Source organism: Eumetopias jubatus, unplaced genomic scaffold (assembly GCF_037043125.1).
Source record: "Eumetopias jubatus isolate StellerSeaLion01/CBP00866 unplaced genomic scaffold, mEumJub1_p1.0 scaffold_7, whole genome shotgun sequence".
In the NCBI taxonomy this organism is placed as follows: Eukaryota; Metazoa; Chordata; class Mammalia; order Carnivora; family Otariidae; genus Eumetopias; species Eumetopias jubatus.
Genome location: NW_028274813.1, coordinates 84,839,747 through 84,864,601, shown reverse-complemented (window position 1 = coordinate 84,864,601; position 24,855 = coordinate 84,839,747). Strand labels below are relative to the sequence as shown.

The window sequence follows — 24,855 nt, the reverse complement described above, 5'->3', positions numbered from 1 at the left end:
ACCAGCCAACCGACGTGGCGGACCCGGGACGCGCTCTCCAATCAGCACCTGTGGCGGAGAGGTGGGCGTGCGTACTGGGAGGGCAGGTGGGCTAGGCTGTGCCGGGTTGCGAAGGGGGAGAATAACGTCGGGTCGGGTCAGCGGGCGCTGCAGTAGTCGCCGCAGCGGCGATGGGAGCGGTGGGGACGAGGCGGCGGCGGCGGCGGCAGGAGGAGGAACGGGGGCTGGCACAAGAGCAGCGGCTGGGGGCGGCCAGCAGCAGCATTAACAGCAGCCGCCGCCGCCGCCAGTAAACGCGGACGGTACCCGAGGGGACTACCAAGCCGGCCGGCCCTCGAAGCCGCGCTCGGGTCCCGCCGCAGTTGGCGGCGGGGGATGGGCAGGCGGCGGCGGTCCCACCTGCTGAGGGTTGATCTCTGCGGGTCCTGGCCCTGAGCTGGATCCGAGCCCTCCGCCCGAAATCCCTGCGTCCGCCACGGCCCAGGTAGGACACACCCCCCCGAACCCCCAGGGCACTGCTGGGGTGCCCCGGGCCCCGCCCTCCCCCAGTCCTGACCCCCTCCTCCGGCTGCACCCCTAGCGGAGTGACCGACCCTGGTGCGGAGGGGAAGGGTACGAGAGACTCCTCGGTCGCTGCCCACGCCCTGGGCTTGTGCCAGATCTAGTCACTCCACCTCGGAGACCTTCTGCTTCTGCCCCCCCTTTCCCCGAAGGCTTGTGCCCGGTTTCCCGAGAAGCTTTTGGTGTCTTCACTGAACTTGGAGGGTCACGAAGCTTCGTCTGTTTCTCTCTCTGTGGGTGACCCACATATTACTTGTATTCATGCTGTTTCTGGTACCAGGACTGAACACAGAGGATTCTCAGGATACACCGAGCGCTTCTTTCGCACCCCGCTTCCCCAAATATAATAGAAGGGGGCATGGGACTGTACAGTGTTCGCTGACGATGAAGGCCATGACTTTTTGGTACTTAAGGTTCGAAGTAATGACCTGAGGGATTTGCCCGTCATTTGCCTTGACTAAGATGATGTGAGGGACAAAAGACTCCACACATATGTAATGTCAAATCAGGGAAGTAAATAATCCACTGGGATGCCAGGATACTTTATGGCACAGTGAAGTTAATTTTGTTTCAGCGTGGCAGCATTAGAGGTAAAAATGACATTGAGTTGTACTTTGCTTTGAATTAAAGTTGATAGGTGGCAGCAATCCCGGTATTAACTCTTCTCATCCTTAGCTTTAAGAAATTGTTCTTTCTTTGAACATTAGAGAGGGCAGTTTTCTTATAACCTGTGTGTTATGTAAAGATGTTCTGGTATTCAGTAGAAATTGAGATTTTGTATGCATATATGAGGATCACATTATTATGAATGGGCGCATGTACATATACAGGGAGGATCCACTCAGTGTGTTTTGTTACAGTGTTTGGTTCTGAGCCCTTACTTAATAACAGTTGCATTGGTTTCTAAACACTGATTTCCCAGAATAGACCACAAAGATGTGTTTGCTGTTTTCTTTTGGCTAAATAGAATAGAGTAACGTTCTGTTTTGGGGAAAGGGGAAACAGGAGATTGATTTTAGAGTATTGAGGAAATTGAACGCCATGTATTTCTTATAAAGAAGTAATGATGACAAATATTAGTAATATGAATAATCTTGAAGAATTAATATTAACTCTAGAAATTTTTCAAATAATAAGGACTTCCATGGCATATTGCAGTCTATCAAATTGAAAAGATACCAAAAGGAATATTTAATTTAGATGCTTATGTTTTCCTGTATGATACATTTTTATCAAGGCACTGAAAGCGATGTTTGAAGCATGGTTATGAAGGAAAGTTTCTCTAGCACTTTTCCTTTATGATAGAATATTAAGAAATGTTTTTCCTCTTTCAGTGTTAGACATATAAAGGAAATTGAAGTCCCTAAGCTTCTTTAACTTAACTTCTAATATTAAATTGAAACAAATTTGATCTTCAGTAGGGGGCTAAGAATAATATATCTCACTCATTATCTTGTACTATGGTTAATACATAACTTAGTGAATTCTCTATTGTACTGCATAGGACTTCAGATTTTGTGTCTTTTTTGACTTTAAAAAATACTGATTATTTTAATGCCTTAGGAAATCTTCATGAGATTAGGCTCATTTGCTTTAGCAAATTGAACTCAATTATGTAGGACTTCAAATATCTTTAAATGTAGTGTTGGAAGTGAAGTTTGTATAATTTAGACAATTTTGAAGGTATTTTACATAAAAAAATGCACTAAAATGTGAGAATTAGTGATAGATTGTTGGTTTTTCAATGTAAACGAATGTTATGGAGCTGAGTTCACTATGATCATGGAATTTAACTTTGGCAGGGGCAGTCAGTTCTTTGTTTTATAACTTTAAAAAGTAATATATAGAGATGAGAACTTGACTGCCACTCGAGAGAGACTTTGACCTGGAGTCACCCAACCAAGACACTCTTAGATTCCTAATCCTCAGAAACTCTGTGAGTTAATGAATGTTTGTTGCCTTAAAAAAAAAATACATAAGGGAAAAGGTTTAATGACCATATTGAACTAGTGTGGGCTGAATTGATTCACAAAATAAAACAGGCTTTGAGAATTAATGGAGAATGTAGCTTACTTCCTTCCCCACTTAAAAAAAAACTCCTATAGAAAAATTCTTTAGGGGTGCCTGGGTGGCTCAGTCAGTGAAACTTCCTACTCTTGATTTAAGCTCAGGTCGTGATCCTCAGGGTCATGAGATCCAGCCCTGTGTCAGGCTCCACACTGAGAAACAGGCTCCATGCCTGTTTAAGATTCTCTTTCTCCCACTCCCTCTGCCCCTCTCCCACTTGTGCTGTCTCAAAAAAAAAAAAAGAAAGAAAGAAAGAAAAGAAAATTATTTTATAGACATGTGGTAAGCAACTTTACAATTTGAGCATATGGGGTACCTGGCTGGCTCAGTGGGAAAAAAATGCAACTCTTGATCTCAGGGTCATGAGTTTGAGCCCCATGTTGGTCTAGAGATTACTTTAATAAAACTTTAAAATAAATCCTTAAAAAAAACAATTTGAGCATGTGTTACTCAAAAATATTCTAGTAATATATTTTTTTTCTTTTTGCTCTTTTTGAGGTTTTTTGAGAAATACTCAAAATATAGCTGGAGGTTTGTCAGTTTATTTGATTAGTAATATTGCAGGACATCTTCAATATTTTTAAATTTTTGAAATTAAACATTTTTGTTATTCAGTATATTGTAAACAATAGTGATGGCGGTGGTAGATTCCCCACCCCCCAGGCTTTAGTGGCTAGAATCCTTGTGCTGAAAATACTTTTATAGCTTTTATTCTATAAAATACTCAGTGTTTCAGGTTAAATGTCTTATTTCCATGTTTGATATGAGAGCCTTTAAGTCTATATGAAAAAGTTGAGGTTTTTAGAACTGAATTTTCAGCTGGTAGAACATGTGACTCTTTTTTTTTTAATACTTCATTCATTTGAGATACAGAGAGAGAGAGAGAGAGCGTGAGCAGGGAGAGAGGCAGAGGGAGAGGGAGAACCAGGCTTCCCACTGAGCCAGGAGCCCAACGTGGGGCTTGATCCTGGGACCCTGGGATCATGACCTGAGCCGAAGGCAGACGCTTAACCATCTGAGCCACCCAGGCACCCCAAAGAGCATGTGACTCTTGATCTCGGGGTTGTGAGTTTGAGCCCCATGTTGGGTCTAGAGATTACTTTAAAAAACAAAAGTCTTCAAAATACAGATTGAAATTAAATTATGTACATAATGTGAATGTCAATTTTGCCAGACCATTTCATCTTTTAAACAGGTGATTTTTTAAGCAGATTTCTTGGTATATATTTATTTATTTTATATGACTATGGTAGACATAATTATTCTTCTTTTTGTAATTATTTTATATGTTCTTTTTTTTTAAGATTTTCTATTTATTTATTTGACAGAGAGACAGCAAGAGAGGGAACACAAGCAGGAGGAGTGGGAAAGGGAGAAGCAGGCTTCCTGCCGAGCAGGGAGCCTGATGCGGGGCTCAATCCCAGGATTCTGAGACCAAGACCTGAGCCAAAGGCAGTCGCTTAACTGACTGAGCCACCCAGGCGCTATAAAAAAGTCTATTTTATATGTTCTTGATTCTTAATTGAACATACAGTACTTGTAAACTTTTGCAAACATTCTGAAATTTTCCCCATGTTTTGTTTTACCTTTGTAGATAAGATTCTTGATGTTTTGGGATGTTGATAGTTCCTTTTTATTGTATTATGAAATTTGCTTTCACTTTGATTAGAGTAAAGCTTCCCATGGTAAAAAAATGAAGTGTTCTTTGAAAAGAATCTGAGGTGTTTTAGTGTTTTCTGAAGAAGGGGGGGTGGTAGCTTCTTGGCTCCCTCTGGTAAGCTGTCAAGATTTAACCTAACCTTGTTTTAAGCATCAGTATTTTTTTTTTACAGAAAATTTGCATCTTTACTGTAAATAAGAATCAGTATTTTTAAATGTTTGAATTAGAAAACTTACTTGCCATTGTATGTGTTTCTACCAAAATGCTTTTTATCATTATTTTGTTTTGTTTATTCATTGACATATGTAGTTGATATACAATGTTACATTAGTTTCATATGTACACAACTCTATATGTTATCTTGTGCTCACCACAAGTGTAGCTACCATCTGTCACCATACGATGCTATTACAGTACCATTCACTGTATTCCCTATGCTGAACCTTTTTTCCCATGACTTATTCCATAACTGGAAGCCTATACCTCCCACTCCCCTTCACCCATTTTGCCCGTCCCCCATGTGGCAATCATCACTTTGTTCTTTGTATTTATGGGTCTGTTAATGCTTTTTTGTTTATTTGTTTGTTTTGGTTTTTGGATTCCACATATAAGTGAAATCATATGGTATTTATCCTTTTCTGTCTGAATTATTTCACTTAGCAAAATACTCCCTAGGTCCATCCATGTTGTCACAAATGGCAAGATCTCATTCTTTTTTATGGCTGAATAATATTCTATCATGTGTATATACCACTTTTTCTTCATCCATCTATGGATGGACACTTGCGTTGCTTCCTTTTATCCTTGTCTTTTTTTCTTTCTGCAGTTTCTAGGTAATTGCCTTTTTTAAAAAGTGATTTTGCATCGTTTCGCTTGTTTATCTAAATACTGTATTTTGTCTGACAGTTTTCCGCTTGTGTTGCATATTATGTATTAAGTTTGGGAAGCCCCTCTTTCCTTTTTTCTTTGATCCACTAAGGGCTTCAGTTTCTAAAATACTTCAAAAATGGTTTTATCAACATTTCCCAATGGCCAAGAAGGCAGAGATGAGGGGGAGGACATAGGAAAAAATGAATAGCTAAAGAGACTCCTGCCTCTCATGAAATTTGATTTGAAAAAATCATCTGGAAACTAATTTGTATGGTAGATAGTAAACTAGATTAGGACTTCAATTCTGCTACATTTATTTAGCACTTAAAAAATTCAACATGTCCAAGACAAAAGTCAGCCCTCTTTCAAGTGCTTTAATTTTACAAACGAAGGTATTACTATTTAATCAGTCACCCAAACTCAAAAATCTCATTATGTGTATATGTTTTGGCTTCCTCTTTCCCCTGGTTCTACTTGCACAAAATCTCTCCTTTTCATTTCCCTTGCTACCACCTTAATGTAGTAGTCTCTCTGCACCTCATTATCTCTCCTTAGAACTATTTTAATAGCTTTATCCATTCGTTCATTAAATATTTGTTAAGCATCTACTGTGTTACTATGCTAGGGGTTAGAGATTTGGCAGCGAAAAGGACAAAAATAATGTCACTTTTGGAGCTTACAATATAGGGAGGGCAATCTGTTGTAGAGTAAGGAATTACAGGTGTTCCAAGCATCATGAAGGGAAATGGATGAACGTATTTACAGACAGACCTAACAGTCTCGGAAGTGGGTTCAGGGAAGTAGTCCTCTGTTTTGTCACCCACAGTTTATTCTACATTCTCTACCAGATTCAGAGGTTAGTAGATAATATTAAAGGTGTAAGCAGTTAAATAATTTAAAATAATAAATAATATTTTTAATAATTAAATTTTTAATAAAAAATTTTAATAAGAAAATGCTCACACAACTTTTGAAACAGCTTCAGACAAAATCAGAATGCCAGAACACTTTGAAAAAATTGGTCCTACAGAGTCCATGTCTTCCTCCAATGTGAGTTTCTACTTTGGGTTCTCCCAGGCTTTAATTGCTTGAGTATTGACAGAATCCCTGTTATGTTTCACATTCTCTGCTTGAACTTCAGAAATTAGGACTAGGCATTACCAGTAGGAGGGTATGTATGGTTATAAGAAAGGTCTTCCAGGTAAGTAGAGAATTCTCTTAGCTAGAATCTAGCAGTTTATAGGTGAGTTATTAAATGTATAAGTAGGGGCGCCTGGGTGGCTCAGTCGTTAAGCACATCTGCCTTCGGCTCAGGTCATGATCCCAGGGTCCTGGGATCGAGCCCCACATTAGACTCCCCTCTCAGTGGGAAGCCTGCTTCTCCCTTTCCCACTCCCCCTGCTTGTGTTCCCTCTCTCTCTGTGTCTCTCTCTGTCAAATAAATAAATAAAAATCTTAAAAAAAATAAATGTATAAGTAATTAGGATAATTTGAATATAAGTTTAAAATATATAATGCATTTATCAGAAAAAAAATCCCTTATCATATGCTGGCACCTAATTTTGGATTAGAAAATAAGGTTAATAGAGCCATTAACCTCTTTAATAAGTGCTTACAAAATAAATGAATATAAACTTAATTATGCATCAAGATGAGATTTGAATGTATTATCATTTCTACTGTAACATATCATAGGACCTTAGATTACTTAATCACTTTTCACCTCAGTTTTGCATTTTTAAAAGGAGAAATTAATATACTTAAAGTATAATTAACAATGGAGATCATTACAGGGAAGTTTTCTGTATTGATATTTTTTCCTTTGTCGTAGTGGGAAGATCATAGATATAATGCTTTGTTTGGTTGATACGGTTACAGAAGATTTTACCCAAGGAATGGTCTTGTTGAGTGTTTTCATTACAATCTGGACATCTAAGTTACACTGTACTTTCTATAGTTGTTAGTGTTGTAGTCAGGGAGAATAGAACTAGATTGTTTACATTTTTATCCTGTTGTCAGTAACTGTAACCATACTGACTTGTAAAGTTTCTCTTTAAAATAGATACTTTACTTTCTTGAATATATTTATTGAACCCAGAAAGATTCCATGCTGCTGGAAGTGTAATTTACCTCCTGTAAAAGTTTAGAAGGAACATTTGAAGTATGGGTGGTTACTAAATGTTCCTTTCCTTTTGCTATTAGCAAATAGGGTTATTCACAAATCGTCATCACTTTTAATAACTCTTTAGAGAGGCTCTTGCTAAAACCTGTGGGGTAAAACAAAAACAAAATCCCATGGGTTTTATCCAATTCTTGACTCTTATTTCTTTTGTTTACATTAATATTATTAGATGTCTTGAAAACTTACCTGTTGTGTAGTCTCTGAAAATTTGTGTCTGTATCTCAGCTTGTTTAAATACATAATTGAGATTATTTTTTATAATGTGAAAAATACATTATTTTGACTTTTGAGATATATGAGGTAGCCACTCTGCATCTAACTATATTTATCTATTTTGGAATATAGATTATGTATTCTAAATATTATTTACATAATAAATCATGATTACTTTGAAAGCATCTGATCTTTCATTTTAATAATAGCGGGTGTTTGGTATATTTATAGTTTTCATCAAATTTGAAAAGATTTAAGACATTCCTCTTTAGATTTTTTTCCCCTTAAGCATGGACTCTTTCTGGGCCCAATAAGTGTATCCAGGAATTAAAATATCTGCTAAAAGTGGAGAGAAACTTTGTATAAGACAGTATGGTTACAGTAACTGACAACAAAGTAAAAGTGTAAACAATCTGTTCTTTCCTTCTGGGACTCCAGTTACATGTATGTTAGGCTTTTTGATGTTAGCGGGTAGCTAACTGATGCTGTGTTGGTTTGGTTTCTTTTTCTCTATATGTTTAATTTTGGGTAGTTTTTTCCTCTTTCTTGAAGTTCACTAATCCCTTTTTCTACGGTAGCTAATCTGGTGTTAATCCTATACAGCGTTGGGGTTTTTTTTGTTTGTTTGTTTTTTATCTCAGATAATCTACTTTTCATGTCTAGAATTCCTTGTCTGCCAGTTCTATCATCTGTATCTTTTCTGGGTCTGTTTTTACTTTTCTTTTTCTTTCTTTTCTTTCTTTCACCCTTCCTTCCTTTCTTTTTCTCTTTTTTTCTTTCTTTCTCCCTTTCTTCCTTTCTTCCTTAATTCCCTCCCTTCCTTTCTTCCCTCCTTCCTTCTCTCCTTCCTTCCCTCCATCCGTCCCTCCCTCTTTCCTTCCTTTTTCTTGAAGTATAACTGATACACAAAGTTACATTAGTTTCAGGTGTGTGCAACATAGTGCTAAAACAAATCTAGAGTTATGCTATGCTCACCACAAGTGTAGCTTCCATCTGTTACCATACAGTGCTATTACAGTACCATTGACTATATTTCCTATGTTTAACCTTTCATCTCCATGACTTATTAATTCCATTACTAGAAGGCTATACCTCTCAACTCCCCTTCATACATTTTGCCCATCCCACCACTGCCCTCCCCTGTGACAACCAGCAGTTTGTTCTTTGTTTTTGTGGGTCTGATTTTTTTAGTTACCTGTTGTTTTTTTTTTTTTTTAAGATTCCACATGTAAGTGAAATATGATATTAGTCTTTCTCTGTCTGACTTATTTCACTTAGCATAATACCCTCTAGGTCTATCCATGTTGTCACAGATGGCAAGATCTCATTCTTTTATGACTGAGTAATATTCCGCATTCCATATTATTCCATATATATAAGTTCTTCTTTATTCATTCATCTCTTGATGGACACTTAGTTTGCTTCTGTATCTTGGCTTTTGTAAGTAATGCTTCAGTAAACATGTGGGTGCATATATCTATTTGAATTAATGTTTTTTTTGGGGGGGGTAGATACCTAGTAGTGGAATTAGTGCATCATATGGTATTTCTAGTTTTAGTGTTTTGAGGAATGTCCATACTGTTTTCCACAGTGGCTGTACCTATTTGCATTACACCAGTCATTTAAGAGGATTCCTTTTTCTCCACATCCTTGTTTGAGCATCAGAGATTGTTCTGCCTGCCCCTTTCCAGTTATTATTCCACTTGTTATTTCTTATCTTTTTAAAAATATTTTATTTATTTATTTGACAGAGAGAGAGATAGTGAGAGCAGGAACACAAGCCGGGGAGAGGGAGAAGCAGGCTTCCCGCCGAGCAGGGAGCCCGATGCGGGGCTTGATCCCAGGACCCTGGGATCATGACCTGAGCCAAAGGCAGATGCTTAATGACTGAGCCACCCAGGCATCCCTATTCTTATCTTTCTGATGCTAGCCATTCTGACAGGTATAAGGTGATACCTCATTGTGGTTTTAATTTGCATTTCCCTAATAATTAATGATGTTGAACATCTTTTCATGTGTATGTTGGCCATCTGTATGTCTTCTCTGGAAAAATGTCTATTTAGGACCTCTGCCCATTTTTAAATTGGATTATTTGGAGTTTTTTGCCATTGAGTTGTCTAAATTCTGTATATATTTTGGATATTAACTCCTTATCACATATATCAATTGCAAATATCTTCTCCCATTCAGTTGGTTACCTTTTCGTTTTGTTGATGGTTTCCTTTACTGTGCAAAAGCGTTTTATTTTGGTGTAGTCTGAATAGTTTATTTCCTGTTCCCTTCCTCCACAGACCTCTCTAGAAAAATGTTGCTAAGGCCAATGTCAGAGAGCTTACTGCCTATGTTTTCTTCTAGGAATTTTATGGTTTCAGGTCTCACAGTGAAGTCTTTAATCTATTTTGAGTTCATTTTTGTGTATGGTATAAGAAAGTGGTCCAGTTTCATTCTTTTGCATGTAGCTGTCTAGTTTTCCCAGCACCATGTACTAAAGAGACCGTCTTTTCTCCATTGTATAATCTTGCTCATTTTGTTGTAGATTAATTGACCATAAATGTTGATTTTATTTCTGGGTTTTGTTTCACTGATCTGTGTGTCTGTTTTTGTGCCAATACCACACTGTTTTGATTATTATAGCTTTGTAGTAGATCTTGAAATCTGGGATTGTGATACCTCCATCTTTGTTTTTCTTTCTCAAGATTGCTTTGACTTGGGTCTGTTTTTATTGACTGATATTTCTCCTTATTTGCATCCCTGGTAATTTGAGTGCTAGGCATTATGATTTTACATTGTTATGTGCTAGAATATTTTTTTAATTCCTTTAAATATTTTTGGGGTTGATTTTGGGATACAGTTAAGTTAATTGAAGATAGTTTGATGCATTCAAGGTCCTGGATGTTTTTGAAGGTCTTTTTCACCCTGTCTGGTGAGTATGCAAACTATTTGCGGCCTTATTTGAGCATCAGAGATTGTTCTGCCTGCCCCTTTCCAGTAATTTGAACCTGACTTTGATCACTTCACTTCCTTACACACATACACTTTTAAGTACTCAACCAGAGTCTCAAGGGGAATCAGTCCTCTTTAGATAGCCACAGCTCATTGTGCTGATCTCTCCTTTCCAGTGTTTTGTCCTGTTTGACTTCCCCAGAACTCTGAATTTTGTCTCCTCAACTCAGTGAGACTGTTGGGCTCTGTTTGGTTTCCCCATTCCTGTGCTGCGGCCTGGAAATTCCCTCCCAAGTGGTGAGTTGGGGCAATTGTAAGGCTTGCCTTATTTATTTCCCTTTTCTCATGGATCCCTGTTCTGTAGTGCCTGTTTTCTATAGTGTCTAAAATCCATTGTCCTTTTTTCTAGTTGTTGAAGGTGGGAGGGTAAATCTGGTCCCTATTACTTTATTGTGGCCAGGAACTGCAGTGGTCTGGTGAGTATATTTAAATCTCAAACAAAGAGGAGTCATATTTCACAGCTATGCTGTCATTAGAAATCTATGTATTACCTTTATGCCCAAATATAGTTTCAAAAATATCTTCTATACCCTTTAGACATGTCATAAGCTCTTCTGATGATTAATGCTAGCATTCTTTCCATTGGGATTAAAATTGTAGGTAAAAATAATTTTCCTGAGGCACAGTTGGTTAAGCACCCGACTCTTGATTTTGGCTCAGATCATGATCTCAGGGTACTGGGATTGAGCCCCGAGTTGGGATCCCCACTTAGTGGGCAGTCTGCTTGTCTCCTTCACCCTCTGCTGCTGCCCCTGCTCATGGGCACTCACGTGTGTGAGGTCTCTCTCTCTCTCTCAAATAAATAAATCTTTAAAATAATTTTCCTGTTTTTCTATTAGAGCAGAATCTAACATAAACTATATATGGCACTACTTATAAAAACCACACTGTTTTTATTTTGTGAATTATCTAGCGTCCCCTCCAAATGGGAAAATTTTATTACTTTAGTGTATCTAGATAATAGTAGTTCTAACTGGACTTCCTTTCCTCTTGCTTTATATCCTCCCCATTCTCTGAAGTCCTTCAGTGGCTCCCTTTTGTCTACTGAAATAGAATGAGTTCATTTTCTTCCTAACCTGATTTTTAGTCTGAACTTTACCTTTCACTCCTATGTGTTCTTTCTTTATGATCAGAACTTTTTTAGACAAATCTTAGTCCATTTAGACTAACGTACACATTCATTTTTCCCATGCACTTGTATGTTGTGTTCATTTCCTCTTCTGTGCCTTTGCTTAGCTCCTCAGTTAGCTTTTGCCTTCAAACAAACCATCCCAAAGTTCAGAGGCTACAACAACAATTTGTTAACTATTTGGTGGATTGGCAGTTTGGGCCCAGATGAATGGTTCTTTTTTTGGTGTTGTCTTGGCTCACTTATGTGAGGCAGTCAGCTATCTTGGGTTTCTTCACAATCTAGGTTCCAAAACCAGCAAAAGAGGGCAAGTTCAGTGCTTACGTGCTTTTCGTTTCTGGTCATGTTTGCTAATGTCCATTGATCAAAGCAAGTCACAGGGCCAAGCCCAGTTTCTAAGATGGAGAAAGAAACTACCTCTTTTTTTTTTTTTTTAAAGATTTTATTTATTTACTTGACAGAGAGGGACACAGCAAGAGAGGGAGCACAGGCAGGGGGAGTGGGAGAGGGAGAAGCAGGCCTCCCGCTGAGCAGGGAGCCCGATGTGGGGCTCGATCCCAGGACCCTACGACCATGACCCGAGCCAAAGGCAGATGCTTAACAACTGAGCCACCCAGGCGCCCCCAAGAAACTACCTCTTGATGGGAGATGAAGCAAGGTCACAATGTAAAGAGATGTGTATACAGGACTGGGAGCAATTTGTGGCTATTTTACAATCTACCGAACCATTTAAATCTTGTCCACCTCCTTTAAGAAACTTGGTGCGATCATCCTAGCCCGTGTAAACCTCCCGCAGTTCTGATGTGTCATATGTACTTGGCTCATACAATTTGATGTTGATTAACTTTTTATATTTTTTACTTTTTAAATCCAGAGATTAATGTTAATTTCTGTTTTTGTATTATGTATTCTATTTCAAAGAATAATTTGTTTACATTTTCTTCTTTCCTTGATGAAACTCATTGAGGGCAAAACCTGCATTATTCTTCTCTCTCCTCTTCTGTGTATTCATAGCAATTTATTGAATGACTGTATGTTGTATTTTCAAATCAACTCTCAGTTATTTGCTGGAGGATGACTTAATTTGAGTCAGCTCTATAGGAGGTGAAAGAAGTTTCATTCATTCTTCCAGTAATTAAACATTTATTAGAAAGATTGTTCTGTGGTTGGTATTACAGTAAGTACTAAGTACAAAGATGAGAAGAATTCTGCTTTTGACCTCAAGAAATTTATAGTCTATTAGGAAGACCTTGTAAATTGTGTATATGTTTCTAAGCTTGTTTCTTTATTGTGAACCTAGATTTCTGCCCTATGCCCAACTCACAGGTTAACTGGCTTTTCACCATTGCACGGATGGAACAGTCTCTTGCTGGTTTGTCACACTGCTAGATGGTTGTTGCCTAATCTTTTCTGTTCTGGCCATCCTTGCCTCTGGTTCATATGACTGTTATCTGTTACTGTTCTTATTATAAGACATATCAATCACAGACTACATAAAACTTAGTTTTCAGTTTAACAAATAATTACATGGTTGAGAAATAAAACATTACCTGCATCTCAGAAGCCCCTTCCTGATCTCATCCCCCTTTGCCCCAAAGGAATCTATTCTTGTGATTTTTGTGAAAAATCGTATCTGTGGTTTTCTTTATAGACTTACTACCTATGTTTGCATCCCTATTTAACATAATTTAGTTTTACTTATTTTTGAACTTTATATCAAAGGGTTTATATTGTATGTATATTTTTGTCTTGCTTGATTTTTTTTCAATGTTGTTTAATTTGTTCCTGTAGTTCAGTGTTGCAGGAGTTTCTTCATTTTTATTTCAGTACAGTTTTTGTGGTAGGTAGAAAATAGTCCCTCAGAGATATTCATGCCCTAATCCCCTGCAGACTGTGAATGTGTACCTTATATGGCGGAAGGGACTTCACAGGTGTGATTAAATTAAGGCTTTTGAGGTGGGAAGATTATTCCTGATTATCCAGGTTGGTTCAGTGTAATCACAAGGGACCTTATAAGAGGGAAGCATATATAAAGAGCTGTGATGATGGAAGCAAAGGTCAGAGAGAGAAATTTGAAGATGCTACACTACTAGCTCAGAACATGGAGGATGGGGCCATGAGCCAAAGCATCCAGGCAGCTTCTAGAAATTGGAAAAGGGATTCTCCGCGATAGCCTCCAGAAGGAGCATAGCCTTGCTGACACCTTGATTTTATCCCCATTAGAATCCTGGACTTCTGATCTCTAGATAAGATTATAAATTTGTGTTGTTTTGCCACTAAATTTGTAGTAATTTGCTAGAATAGCAGTAAGAAACTAATACTTTTTTTTTTTTTTTTACTCTATGAATATACTACACTTTATCCATTCTTCTCTTGCTGGACATTTGGGTTGCTTTTAGTTTTGGTGTTTATGGATGATGTGGCTATGAACATATTTGTGTATATTTCCTGGTGCACATGAGAGAAGAGTGTTTTTAGGATATATACCTGGGAGACGAGTTGTTGGGTCATGGGGTATGCATATTTTCAGCTTTATAATATAGAACTATTTTCCAAAGTACATTCCTACCAGCAGCATATGAGAGTCTTTAAGTTTTTATTTTTAAATAATTTCTTCTTTGATAGTCACTATGATAATGCTTCCTTCCTTCATGTGGGCGGGTTCTCAAAATTTGCTTCAAGTCAAGACACATTTAGGAACTAATTTATACTGTTGCCAATCTAGAAATAGTAGGTGTCATTGGTTTATTTTTATTCCCTTTTTGATCAGCTAATTTTTCTATTAACTTTAAAAGCAAAATTATAACAATGCAAATGCTGTAATTTAATTTGTAATCATAGTTGTAGAGTAATAATTTTCTCTTGCTGATAAAAACGTTTTTATTTGAATTTTATAAGTAGTAGTTGTATAATAGGTTTAAATTCAGGGCCTCCATGCAAACATAATTTCTTTTCATCAGCATTCAAGCATACAAGCAGTATACTGTTTTGGACAGTAGTATGTCTGTGGATATGACGATTTCTCCTTCTTTTGGTTAAGAAGCATACGAAATAGTTTACTAAGGAGTGACAACCATTTACTGAGCATACTTATTGTGCCAGGCAGTATGATAAATAAACACTTCACATATATCATATATTATCACTTTTAATCCTTAGATAGCCACCATTGTTATCTCTTTTTTATGGATGAGGAAATTGAGGCCCAAAAAAGTTAAGTAGTGGGCCTTAGATTACACAGCCAGGACTTGAATCTAGGTAGTCTGGTCTTAATGTTTATTTTGTGAGAAGTCCCTGGAGTTAGAAGACAATAAACACAAGGCAGTATTATGTTAATTTCTCTTACAGGGAGTTCTCTTCATTACGTGTGGTTTGGTTTGGCTTATGTTTATGGAATTCTTATACAATTTTTTTATCCATTTGCCATTGTGCCTCTTATTCTTATTTTCATTTTCCCTATATTTTTCCTTTTCCTCTCATCTTTCTGTTATATTTGTGTATGTGAATCTATATGACCTTTAAATTATAGCTTGATGTCTCATTTTCAGCTCATCAATTAACTTCATCAACTATCTATTGATTAACTGCAAAGTTTATATTTTTTTGATTATGGCAGAGGATATGTGATTATGATATGGTCTTCATCTTCAAGGGATTTATAATCTAGGGGATTGTCAGTGTTATTAATTTGTTGGCTACTTGCTTCTCGATCTTTTTCTATCTAGCAGATGTTTCCATTGATTTTTTTACCACATGTTTTTTGGCAAGTTGCATCTCCATTTAGTATGTTTTGTCCATATTTTCATCATCTTTGGGTCTGTTTTGACAACACCTCCACATTTAGAGTCATTTTCTGAATTTATTAGTATGCTATTTACTCCTTATTTTAGGTCATTAAGGATATCGTCAAGGAGGAATTTAATTTTTTTCTTGCAGTATCTAGTTTTCTTGCGTCAATTGATAAACTTATGTTACTGAAAAAATGAATTCCAGTTATTTGACAGCATTGGTACTGCAGCCAAATTACATTAATTTTTTTTAGATATAATCGGTACATGGAATCAGAAAGAACCTGTGGTTCATGTACAATTTTGAGAAACTATTGCCCTATGCCATCTGGTGTATTAGTTATGTATTGCTGCATAACAAATTACCCAAAATTTAGTGTTTTAGAATAAAAACATTTATTGTTTTTACAGTGTCTGTAAGTCAAGATTTTGGTTTTTGACTCAGCTAGGTACTCTGTTTTAGGGTCAATCACAGGCTGCAGTCAAGGTAGGCTATAGTTGTCACATGGCTCAATTGGGGAAGGATCTGTTTCCAAGCTTAGTCCAGTGGTTGGTATAATTCAGTTCATTGTGAATGGTTGGACCAAGGACCTCAGTTCTCTGCTGTTGGTACCTATTATAAGTGGAACCATATAATTCTGCTAGCAGGGCCTGCCCTCAGTTCTTTGCCATGTGGGCCTTTCCTGGGGGTAACATGGCAGCTTGCTTCATCAGAGTAAGCAAGTGGGAAGAGCCAAAGAGAGAGAATGTCAGCAAGGTAGACGTCACAATCTTTTATAATACATCTGGGAAATGACCTCCTATCACTTTTGCTGTATTCTATTCAGTAGAGGCAAGTCACTAGATTCACCTACACACGACGGGGGGGGCGGTGATCAAAAGCATCAGATGGGCCATCATTGGGAGCCATTTTAGAAGCAGTGTAGTATACCTTAGTAGCTTATAGGACTCTGGGCTTTTTCCCTAGGGTTCAGTTTCTAATTGGAACAGGTGTATTCTTAGATTTATTTCAGTGTTCTGTGAAGGACTCCACAAAGGATACCACTTTGTTCCTGGCAGTTTAGATTGGGACAGTGAAAATTACTTGGCTTTTGTAGTTATATCTGAGGGGTACCTAGTAGTCGTTTAAAAATTGTTTTTTATTGTGGTAAAATACATATAAGATTTAACATTTTAACCATTTATAAGTGTACAATTCAGTGGCATTAAGTACAGTAACATTGTTGTGCATGCATCGCCACCTGAACTTTTTCATCTTCCCCAAATGAAATTCTGTACCCAGTAAACAATAAATCTCTGTTATCCTGTGCTTGCAGCCCGTGGCAACCACCAGAAACTACTTTTCTGTCTCTATGAATTTGCCTACTCTAAGTGCCTATTAAGAGTGGAATCATATATTTGACCTTTTGTGACTGGCTTCTTTCACTTAGCATAATGTCTTCAAGGCTCATTCATGTTGTGGTGTGTTTGAGAATTTCCTTCCTTTTTGAGATTGAATAATATGCCATTGTATGTATGTACTACATTTTGTTTATCCATTCATCTGTCACTTGGGATGGACATTTGGGTGCTTCCACCTCTCGGCTATTGTGAATAATGCTGCTCTGAACATTGGTATGCAAATATCTTTTTGACTCCTTACTTTGGATTCTTTTGGGCATATACTCAGAAGTGGAATTGCTTGATTGTATTTTAATTCTACGTTTTAGTTTTGGGGGAACCTCCAATACTGTTTTCTGTAGTGGTTGCACCATTTTACATTAACATCAGCAGTGCACAAGTTTTGGTTTCTCATCACCTTTGCCAGCAGTTATTTTGTGTGTATGTGTGTGTGTTTATAATTGTCATTCTAATGGGTATAAAGTGGTTAGTGGTTTGATTTGCATTTCCCTAATAATTAATGATGTTGAGCATCTTTTCATGTGCTTATTGACCATTTGCATATTTTCATTGGAAAAATGTCTATTCAAGTTGTTTGCCTACTTATTTATTTGTTTAAGTAGGCTCCATGCTCAGCGTGGAGACCAACACAGGGCTTGAACTCATGACACAGATCAAGACCTGAGGTGAGGTCAAGAGTCAGAGGCTTAACTGACTGAGCCACCAGGTGTCCCTGTTTGCCTGTTCTATCTGTCTATTTATTTATTTATTTATTTTAAGATTTTTACCTATTTATTTGAGAGAGAGAGAGAGAGAGAGCACAAGCTAGGGTAGAGGCAGAGGGAGAGGATGCGGGACTCTATCCCAGGACCTTGGGATCATGACCTGAACCAAAGGCAGACGCTTAACCAACTGAGCCACCCAGGCACCCCCACCTTTTGTTTGCCCCATTTTAAAATCATGTTGTTTGTTATTTTGTTGTTGAGTTGTAGTTCTTTATATACTCTGGATGTTAACCCCTTATCAGATATGATTTGCAGATATTTTCTCTCATTCCATGTTCTTTTCATTCTGTTGATAATGTCCTTTGATGCACAAAAGTTTTTTAATTTTTATAAAGTCCAATTTGTCTGTTTTTTTCTTTTGTTTTGGTGTTATATCCAAGAAATCATTGCCAAATCCAATGTCATGAAGCTTTTTACCTTTGTAGTCTTCTAAGAGTTTTGTAGTTTAGTTCTTACATTTAGGTCTTTGATCCATTTTCAGTAAATTTTTGTATATGGTATAAATTGAGGGTCCAGGTTCATTCTTTTGCATGTGAATGTCTTGCTTCCCAACACCATTTGTTATAAAGGTTGTCCTTTCCCTGTGGAATGGGTTTTGGCACCCTTGTCGAAAATTATTTGACCATATATGTAAGGGTTAAAATTTTCAACTTTTAAAAATAGTGTTTTTCTTCTTATTGTAAAAATTTATACTTGCTGTAGTAAATTTATAGAAGAGGAATCTTGCCCAAGAAAACAATCCTATTACATAGAAATATAATTGTTAATATGTTAATAGTTGGTAAACATGACTCAGGTTTTTTCTATACGTAATTAATGTGCACACTTTTTTTTTTTATGACTTTATTCAAGGGCGCCTGGGTGGCTCAGATGGTTGGGTGTCTGCCTTTGGCTTGGGTCATGATCCTGGGGTCCTGGGATCAAGTCCCGCATCAGGCTCCCTGCTCCTTGGGGAGCCTGCTTCTCCCTCTGCCTCTGCCTCTCTCTCTGTCTCTCAAGAATAAATAAAATCTTAAAAAAAAAAAAAAGACTTTATTCAAGAGGGAGGGAGAGAGAGAGAGCACAAGGGAAGGAGCAAAGGGAGAGGGACAAGCATACTCTGCGCTGAGCATGGAGCCTGACACGGGGCTTGATTTCAGGATCCTGAGATCATGATCTGAGCCGATCCCAAGAGCCAGGTGCTTAACTGACTGAGTCACCCAGGCACCCCAGTGTGCACACTCTTTAAAATATAAATGGGATCATACATATATGCTGTTTTATAATTCTTTCACTTAAAACATAAAAAACAACTTTTCACGTTTAAATGCCTTACAAGTTGCTTTTTAAATTTATTTTTTACTTTTTATTCTTTTAGAGAGAGAGAGAGCGTGCAAGCGAAGGTGGTCAGAGAAAGGGAGAAAGAGAATCTTAAGCAGGCTCCACGCCCAACACGGAGCCCAACGTAAGGCTCTATCTGACAACCCTGAGATCATGACCTGAGCGAAAATCAAGAGTCGGATGCTTAACTGACTGAGCCACCCAGGCGCCCCTTAAATTTATTTTTTATTTTTAATCAATTTATACATACAAAGTTGAATGATTCTCTACACTTCATTACAGAAAAGAACAGTTTTCTGTCCTCCCCACCTTGCCATGTTTCCAACTCTGCAGAAGTACTCAATTTGAAGTTTTTCCTGATTCTTCCAGTATTTAGCTCCATATCTCCAACTAATATGCTATATTGCTGCTGATTAATTTTTAATTTTTTAAGTCATAATTTGTTGGCTTTCTAATATGGAAGATGGGGATTTAGTTTTTTCTCTACTTATCTTATTAGTTAGGTGCTATTTTTCCAGTAATGTTAATCTTAATTTTGGTTATGGCAGTATTCAGACTTTAAGTTATCTTGACTCTGTGTTTGGTTGGTTAGTTTCCTAATCACTAATTCAATCCCAAACTTTCCACCAGTTGTACAGGTCTACTCTTAATGTATTTCTGTTCATGTAGGTATTCTTTCAATAGCATCATCTTTGAGAAGTCTTTCCGAGAGCCACTCGTGTTCTACAGGCTAAGGACTGTGACTTACTCATTTAATATTCCCACAGTTTTTGTCAGAGTCCTCATCAAATGTTTTTTTTTTTTGAGCATAATATGCTTTTATTTTTTCTTTTCTTTTTTTATTATTATGTTAATCACCATACATTACATCATTCGTTTTTATTTTTATTGTTATGTTAATCACCATACATCATTCGTTTTTGATGTAGTGTTCCATGGTTCATTGTTTGTGCATAACACCCAGTGCTCCACACAGAATGTGCCCTCTTTAATACCCATCACCAGGCTAACCCATCCCCCCAACCCCCTCCCCTCTAGAAACCTCAGTTTGTTTTTCAGAGTCCATCGTCTCTCATGGTTTGTCACATCATTAGTTTTTGATGTAGTGTTCCATGATTCATTGTTTGTGCATAACACCCAGTGCTCCACGCAGAATGTGCCCTCTTTAATACCCATCACCCGGCTAACCCATCACCCCACCCCCCTCCCCTCTAGAACCCTCAGTTTGTTTTTCAGAGTCCATCGTCTCTCATGGTTCATCTTCCCCTCCGACTTACTCCCCTCCATTCTTCCCCTCCTGCTATCTTCTTCTTCTTCTTTTTTTTAACATATCTTGCATTATTTGTTTCAGAAGTACAGATCTGTGATTCAACAGTCTTGCACAATTCACAGTGCTCACCATAGCACATACCCTCCACACTGTCTATCACCCAGCCACCCTATCCCTCCCACCCCCCACCACTCCAGCACCCTCAGTTTGTTTCCTGAGATTAAGAATTCCTCATATCAGTGAGGTCATATGATACATGTCTTTCTCTGATTGACTTATTTCACTCAGCATAACACCCTCCAGTTCCATCCATGTCGTTGCAAATGGCAAGATCTCATTCTTCTGATGGCTGCATAATATTCCATTGTGTATATATACCACATCTTCTTTATCCATTCATCTGTCGATGGACATCTTGGCTCTTTCCACAGTTTGGCTATTGTGGACATTGCTGCTATAAACATTGGGGTGCACGTACCTCTTCGGATCCCTACATTTGTATCTTTGGGGTAAATACCCAGTAGTGCAATTGCTGGATTGTATGGTAGCTCTGTTTTCAACTGTTTGAGGAACCTCCATACTGTTTTCCAGAGTGGTTGCACCAGCTTGCATTCCCACCAACAGTGTAGGAGGGTTCGCCTTTCTCCGCATCCCCGCCAACATCTGTCGTTTCCTGAGTGGTTAATGTTAGCCATTCTGACTGGTGTGAGGTGGTATCTCATTGAGGTTTTGATTTGGATTTCCCTGATGCCGAGCGATGTTGAGCACTTTTTCCTGTGTCTTGTTGGCCATTTGGATGTCTTCTTTGGAAAAATGTCTGTTCATGTCTTCTGCCCATTTGTTGATTGGATTATTTGTTCTTTGGGTGTTGAGTTTGATAAGTTCTTTATAGATTTTGGATACTAGCCCTTTATCTGATATGTCATTGCAAATATCTTCTCCCATTCTGTCAGTTGTCTTTTGGTTTTGTGGACTATTTCTTTTGCTCTGCAAAAGCTTTTTATCTTGATGAAATCCCAATAGTTCATTTTTGCCCTGGCTTCCCTTGCCTTTGGCGCTGTTTCTAGGAAGAAGTTGCTGCGGCTGAGGTTGAAGAGGTTGCTACCTGTGTTCTCCTTTAGGATTTTGATGGACTCCTGTCTCCCGTTTAGGTCTTTCAACCATTTGGAGTCTATTTTGTGTGTGGTGTAAGAAAATGGTCGAGTTTCATTCTTCTGCATGTGGCTGTCCAATTTTCCCAACACCATTTGTTGAAGAGACTGTCTTTTGCCACTGGACATTCTTTCCTGCTTTGTCAAAGATGAGTTGACCATAGAGTTGAGGGTCCATTTCTGGGCTCTGTATTCTGTTCCATTGACCTATGTGTCTGACAGTACCATACTGTCTTGATGATGACAGCTTTGTAATAGAGCTGGAAGTCCGGAATTGGGATGCCGCCAGCTTTGCTTTTCTTTTTCAAGATTCCTCTGGCTATTCAGGGTCTCTTCTGGTTCCATACAAATTTTAGGATTATTTGTTCCATTTCTTTGAAAAAAGTGGATGGTATTTTGATGGGGATTGCATTGAATGTGTAGATTGCTCTAGGTAGCATTGACATCTTCACAATGTTTGTTCTTCCAATCCATGAGCATGGAACGTTTTTCCATTTCTTTGTGTCTTCTTCAATTTCTTTCATGAGTATTTTACAGTTTTCTGAGTCCAGATCCTTTGCCTCTTTGGTTAAATTTATTCCTAGGTATCTTATGGTTTTGGGTGCAATTGTAAATGGGATCGACTCCTTGATTTGTCTTTCTTCTGTCTTGTTGGTGGTGTATGGGAATGCCACTGATTTCTGTGCATTGATTTTATATCCTGCTACTTTACTGAATTCCTGTATGAGTTCTAGCAGTTTTGGGGTGGAGTCTTTTGGGTTTTCCACATGCAGTATCATATCATCTGCAAAGAGTGAGAGTTTGACTTCGTCTTTGCCGATTTGGATGCTTTGATTTCTTTTTGTTGTCTGATTGCTGTGGCTAGGACTACTAATACTATGTTGAATAGCAGTGGTTATAGTGGACATCCCTGCCGCGTTCCTACCTTAGGGGGAAAGCTCTCAGCTTTTCCCCATTGAGAATGATATTCGCTGTAGGTTTTTCATAGATGGCTTTTATGATATTGACGTATGTACCCTCTATCCCTATACTCTGAAGAGTTTTGATCAAGAAAGGATGCTGTCCTTTGTCAAATGCTTTTTCTGCATCTATGAGAGGATCCTATGATTCTTGTTCTTTCTTTTGTTAATGTGTTGTATCACGTTGATTGATTTGCGGATGTTGAACCAACCTTGCTGCCCAGGGATAAATCCCACTTGGTCGTGGTGAATAATCCTTTTAATGTACTGTTGGATCCTATTGGCTGGTATTTTGGTGAGAATTTTTGCATCCATGTTCATCAAGGATTTTGGTCTGTAATTCTCCTTTTTGATGGGGTCTTTGTCTGGTTTTGGGATCAAGGTAATGGTGGCCTCATAAAATGAGTTTGGAAGTTTTCCTTCCATTTCTATTTTTTGGAACAGTTTCAGGAGAGTAAGTATTAATTCTTCTTTAAATGTTTGGTAGAATTCCCCTGGGAAGCCATCTGGCCCTGGGCTTTTGTTTGTTGGGAGATTTTTGATGACTGCTTCAATTTCCTTAGTGGTTATAGGTCTGTTCAGGTTTTGTATTTCTTCCTGGTTCAATTGTGGTAGTTGATACATCTCTAGGAATGCATCCATTTCTTCCAGGTTATCTAATTTGCTGGCATAGAGTTGCTCATAATATGTTCTTATAATTGTTTGTATTTGGTGTTGGTTGTCATCTCTCCTCTTTCATTCATGATTTTGTTGATTTGGGTCATTTCTCTTTTTCTTTTTGGTAAGTCTGGCCAGGGGTTTATCAATCTTATTAATTCTTTCAAAGAACCAGCTCCTAGTTTTGTTGATCTGTTCTACTGTTCTTTTGGTTTGTATTTCATTGATTTCTGCTCTGATCTTTATTACTTCTCTTCTCCTGCTGGGTTTAGGCTTTATTTGCTGTTTTTTCTCCAGCTCCTTTAGGTGTAGGGTTAGGTTGTGTATTTGAGACCTTTCTTGTTTCTTGAGAAAGTCTTGTATTGCTATATACTTTCCTCTTAGGACTGCCTTTGCTGTATTCCAAAGATTTTGAACAGTTGTGTTTTCATTTTCATTGGTTTCCATGAATTTTTTAAATTCTTTAATTTCCTGGTTGACCCATTCATTCTTTAGTAGGATGCTCTTTAGCCTCCATGTATTTGAATTCTTTCCGACTTTCCTCTTGTGATTGAGTTCTAGTTTCAAAGCATTGTGGTCTGAAAATATGCAGGGAATAATCCCAGTCTTTTGGTCCTGGTTGAGACCTGATTTGTGACCTAGGATGTGATCAATTCTGGAGAATGTTCCATGGGCACTAGAGAAGAAATGTGTATTTTGTTGCTTTGGGATGGAATGTTCTGAATATGTCTGTGAAGTCCATTTGGTCCAGTGGGTCATTTAAAGTCTTTATTTCCTTGTTGATCTTTTGCTTAGATCATCTGTCCATTTCAGTGAGGGGGGTGTTAAAATCCCCCACTATTATTGTATTGTTATCAATGTGTTTCTTTGCTTTTGTTATTAATTGCCTTATATAATTGGCTGCTCCCATGTTCGGGGCATAGATATTTACAATTGTTAGATCTTCTTGTTGGATAGACCCTTTAAGGAGGATATAGTGTCCTTCTTCATCTCTTATTACAGTCCTTGTTTTAAAATCTAATTTGTCTGATATAAGGATTGCCACCCCACCTTTCTTTTGGTGTCCATTAGCATGGTAAATGGTTTTCCACCCCCTCACTTTCAATGTGGGGGTGTCTTTGGGTCTAAAATGAGTCTCTTGCAGACAGCATATCGATGGGTCTTGTTTTTTAATCCAATCTGATAGCCTGTGTCTTTTGATTGGGGCATTTAGCCCATTTACATTCAGGGTAACTATTGAAAGATACGAATTTAGTGCCATTGTATTGCCTGTAAGGTGACTGTTACTGTATATTGTCTGTGTTCCTTTCTGATCTATGCTGCTTTTAGGCTCTCTCTTTGCTTAGAGGACCCCTTTCAATATTTCTTGAAGGGCTGGTTTCGTGTTTGCAAATTCCTTTAGTTTTTGTTTGTCCTGGAAGCTTTTTATCTCTCCTTCTATTTTCAATGACAGCCTAGCTGGATATAGTATTCTTGGCTGCATATTTTTCTCGTTTAGTGCTCTGAAGATATCATGTCAGTCCTTTCTGGCCTGCCAGGTCTCTGTGGATAGGTCTGTTGCCAATCTAATGTTTCTACCATTATAGGTTACATATCTCTTCTCCCGAGCTGCTTTCAGGATTTTCTCTTTGTCTCTGAGACTCGTAAGTTTTACTATTATTTGTCGGGGTGTTGACCTATTTTTATTGATTTTGAGAGGGGTTCTCTGTGCCTCCTGGATTTTGATGCCTGTTTCCTTCCCCACATTAGGGAAGTTCTCTGCTATAATTTGCTCCAATATACCTCTGCCCCTCTCTCTCTTTCTTCTTCTTCTGGGATCCCAATTATTCTAATGTTGTTTCGTCTTATCGTATCGCTTAT

General features: G+C 38.0%; 1 protein-coding gene across 2 annotated transcripts in view; it reads left to right on the top strand.

Annotated features, from left to right (window-relative positions):
• Positions 1–256: 256 nt before the first annotated feature.
• The window catches only part of TTBK2 (tau tubulin kinase 2), a 155,256-nt gene continuing 130,657 nt past the window's right edge, over positions 257–24,855 (top strand). For both annotated transcript variants that reach the window (XM_088024750.1, XM_088024749.1), the window contains exon 1: positions 257–484. The gene's annotated coding sequence lies outside the window, so the exon portion shown is untranslated. The remainder of the gene's footprint in view (positions 485–24,855) is intronic.